Source organism: Epinephelus moara, chromosome 24, assembly GCF_006386435.1.
Source record: "Epinephelus moara isolate mb chromosome 24, YSFRI_EMoa_1.0, whole genome shotgun sequence".
Taxonomy (NCBI): domain Eukaryota; kingdom Metazoa; phylum Chordata; class Actinopteri; order Perciformes; family Serranidae; genus Epinephelus; species Epinephelus moara.
Window position 1 is genome coordinate 12,545,408 of NC_065529.1, and position 4,241 is coordinate 12,549,648.

Consider the following 4,241-nt stretch of genomic DNA (forward strand, 5'->3'; position numbering starts at 1 on the left):
TACTTGGAGCTGGTGTACTTGGTGACGGCCTTGGTGCCCTCAGACACGGCGTGCTTGGCCAGCTCACCGGGCAGCAGCAGGCGGACGGCGGTCTGGATCTCCCTGGAAGTGATGGTGGAGCGCTTGTTGTAGTGAGCCAGACGGGAGGCCTCACCGGCGATGCGCTCAAAGATGTCGCTGACAAACGAGTTCATGATGCCCATGGCCTTGGAGGAGATGCCGGTGTCGGGGTGGACCTGCTTCAGCACCTTGTACACGTAGATGGCGTAGCTCTCCCTCCTCTTGGTCCTCCTCTTCTTATTGCCGCTCTTGCTGACGTTCTTTGTGGCGCCTTTCTTTGAGCCCTTCTTGGGCGCTTTGACTGTAGTTTCAGGCATGTTGTAGCTCTGCTGTTAACCGAAGAGTATGTGCTGACGGGTCGGAGCGCTGCTATATAAATGAAAGCATATGCAAATACAGTGTGTGCTGTCCCCACTCTGCCACTGGCTGATATTCAGAGCCTCATGCAGTGTAGAAACTTTCCCCGGATGTGACTCATGTTTCTGCTGCTGGGCTGGTTCAACGATCAGAACCGTGAAATACAGTTTTCTCTTGTTTCAAAACCATCCAGTCAGGAGTCACTTTGAACAACAAGAACATTACATTTCTACATTTGTTTTATAAATGACGTCTCAAAACACATTTTTAATAGATAGATGATACTTTATTAATGCCGAGGAAATTAAGGCACCCAGTAGCTTTTTACACAACACATACAGATACACAGACACACAGATAGATAGAAAAAAAAATAGGTACAAAAAAAAAAAATAAACACACTGCAGTGAAATGATCGTACCAGGATCACTACAGAGAGCTGTCACAGTGATATGTTTGTGATGTTAGAACATATTTGTGGTTGACAGCGCAATGTTTGTGATGTTAGAACATATTTGTGGTTGACAGCGCAGGTATTGCAATGTAAGGTGATTAGATTAAAGTGTGAGAGCAGTTGCAATGTAAGGTGATTAGATTAAAGTGTGAGAGCAGTGCAGTAATTAGAAGTAATTAATATTTTGCTATGGATGATAGGCATAGATACATATGTACAGACACCAGTGCAGATGCAGATTTTAATTTGTTTATCTTGTAAGAAGGAGCTTAGAAGTAAAGTAAAGACTGTAATAAATAAGGAATGCTGGGAAACATAAAAAGCGCATACGGTTAAATATGAAATGCTAACAGAGGATGAATATTTAGACAAATACAAATGCAAACAAGGAGAACATATCTAAAGATAATGTAGTTCGTTCCAGCCTGCTGTCGTTGGGAGGAGCTGAATAACCTTATGACCTGGGGGACAAAAGACTTCCTCAGTCTGTCTGTCTGTTGAGCAGGACTGAGAGAGAAGTCTGCCACTGAACATACTCTGCTTAGTGAGTGTGCTGTGCAGAGGGTGGCGGGCATTGTCCATGATGGACAGCAGTTTAAGAGTCCTTCTCTCTGTAACGGACATAAGGGAGGTCTCATCCTCTGGAAGTCCACCACCATCTCTCTGGTCTTATAGGTTTTCAGCTGCAGATGGTTTGACCAGCACCTTTTCACAAAGACCTCCACCAGTCTCCTGTACTCGCCCTCTTGTCCACTTCTTATACACCCAACAATCGCAGTGTCATCTGGGAATCAGAGGTGTACAGAGTGAACAAGACAGGGGAGGGCAGATAAACGTCCACATGAGGTCCTCGCTGATGTGGGTCCCCAGGAATTCAAAACTAACAGGGAATTTATACTTCTGTGTTGAATAGATGCTGCAGTGCACTTTCAGATGCTGTGGCGGGGCTTCAAACCAGACTGAAACCTTTCATAAATACTGAAATCCTCTACAAGACGCAAGATAGAAAGGGGAGTTTGAAAATTGGTCAAAAATTAGAAAGAACTGCAGGGTCCAAGTTTCTCTCTTTTAAAAGAAGTTTCACAACTGCATGCTTATTAAAAGCAGCAGGAACACATCCTGAGCTAAGGGATGAGTTAACCAAGGTTAAAATGCTAGACCCAACAGTATTAAAACATCTTTCAATAAACAAAGAGGAATACTGTCAAGAGAGCAGTTTGCAGGATGTAGCTGATTAATTATATCACATAAATGAAACTGGCTCAAACTCCTGGAAGACAGCCGGGCACAAAGGAGGGACAGAGGGGTCAGAGATAGAAGTGTTAGAAGGAAAACTAAAAAGATTTTATCAATAAAATATCTCAAAGTCTTCACACAGAGATGAAGGCTCAACTGGATCTGTGTCTCAAGGATTAATAAGAGAGTTAAAGACATTTGAAAGTTGTGAAGGTGTGCAGTTGTAGGTATGGAGGGAGTAGGGGGCGGAGCTAAGAACACAATCTTGTGGTGCTCCTGTGCTGAGGGTCAGACTCAAGCAGGTGTGAGGCAAACTCTATCCTCCTGCCCCAGGACGGCTCTTTCAAAGCACTTTAAAATGATGGGTGTTGTGCAACTGGTCTACAGTCATTCAGAGAGCTGATGTTGGTCTGCTTGGGCACTGGGATGATGGTGGCTGTTTTTAGACAGGTTGGAGAGATTAAAGATATCAGTGAAAACCTCTGCAAGCTGGTGAACACAGTCCTTGTGGACTCTGCCAGGGACCCCATCCGAACCTGGTGCTTTCTTGAAATTCACAGCTTTCAGGACTCGTTTGACCTCAGGTTGGAGAGATTAAAGATATCAGTGAAAACCTCTCGTTTGATGTTTTGTGGCTGCAGCATAAACGAGGGGTCAGCAGTGTCTGTCCAGCTGCGGTGAAACAACAGTCCAGTACTTTCTCCAGTCAGCAAAGAAGTGTTTCAGTCCCTCATACAGTGAACTGTTGCCTGTCAGTGGGTCTCTGCTGCTCCTGAAGTTGGTGAAGTGTGATTGTTTGAACAGAAATCATTTTTCAAACTGTACTGATACATTTACATAAATACATGAGCTGTTTATAGTGAATGAAGGTGAATTTTAACTTCAGTTATTTACTATGAGGTGGTCATGACAAACAATCAAAAACATGTTTCCCTGTTATTTATTACGTCTCAGTCTTCATCATGTCAACCTGTTAATATCATTGAAGTGGTACATTCTCTTTGTATAAATTGTTGACAAGAAAATGCTAATAGAAGAATAACAAAAAATAAATAAAAGGAGTTTAGTAAAGTAAAACTGTTAAATGTTTATTGTGAAAAGAAATGTGATTTGGGAGGAAAAAGGATGATGTTAAAGGCTTGGTATGTTTCACAATATGTTGTACATACATAACATAAAGTGTGAACTGTGGGCCAGTTAAATCCTCTGTGTCTTGTTTGTGTCTGATGCTCAAGTAAACAATTTAAAATATATAGTTGTCACCATCTAGTGCACATAATCTGATACTGTGAACTTAACTTTTTGTGCACTTGATAAATTAGATCTAGAATGTTTCTCAAAGTGGTAAGAGGTGAAACTTCTTCTCCATCACAACTCTCTGCACTATTAGCCTACAATGATCTGTCCATCCATAATGTTCATGTGATCATGATGGAACTGAAACAGTGTCAGTGTAACATTTAAAGTCACTTCCTGCTTCCACAGACAGCTGACATGTATTTGTCAGTGTGTTTGATCATTAATAGGACAAAGTTATGAACTATTTCAATCTAAAGGAGTCACAGCAGCAGCTCTGATGGGAAGTCTGGCTAAACTGCACCATGAGCCTCGGCCATCAACAGCGTGTTTGCTGCCACCACAAAAACGTGACTTTATTCCAAAGTCATCAACAGCACATGCTTGTTTTTACACGGAGTCCCTGAACAAACATGTGGGCCAGCTGGAAAACGGCTTTTGATGGAGCTGTGATGCATTTGAAATCATTTTAGGAGAGAAATGAGTGGGAAAAGCCGCCGAGCAGCGCTGGCCACGGCGGCAATAGGTGAGGTTTGGAGGCTCCACAGACAAAATGCAGAGAGCATCAGAGCTCTACATGACTTGAATATGAAGAGACACAAGTCCGCTATCGGCCCCTTCACTGTCAGCCTTCAGCACCTCTCACACATTTAGTTTGGACTCTTTTAGCAGTCCAGAGAAAACACAAGTTGCACGGCATCCACACTGCACGGAGGAGCCACGGGCTGGCTTGAGTCTCCACGGTTCTCATGATGTGTTTAAGGACAGCCTCCTGCTCGGAGTTCTCCAACAGTCCAGTCACACTCTCGTCTTGTCCTCAGTGAGAATACAACTACTG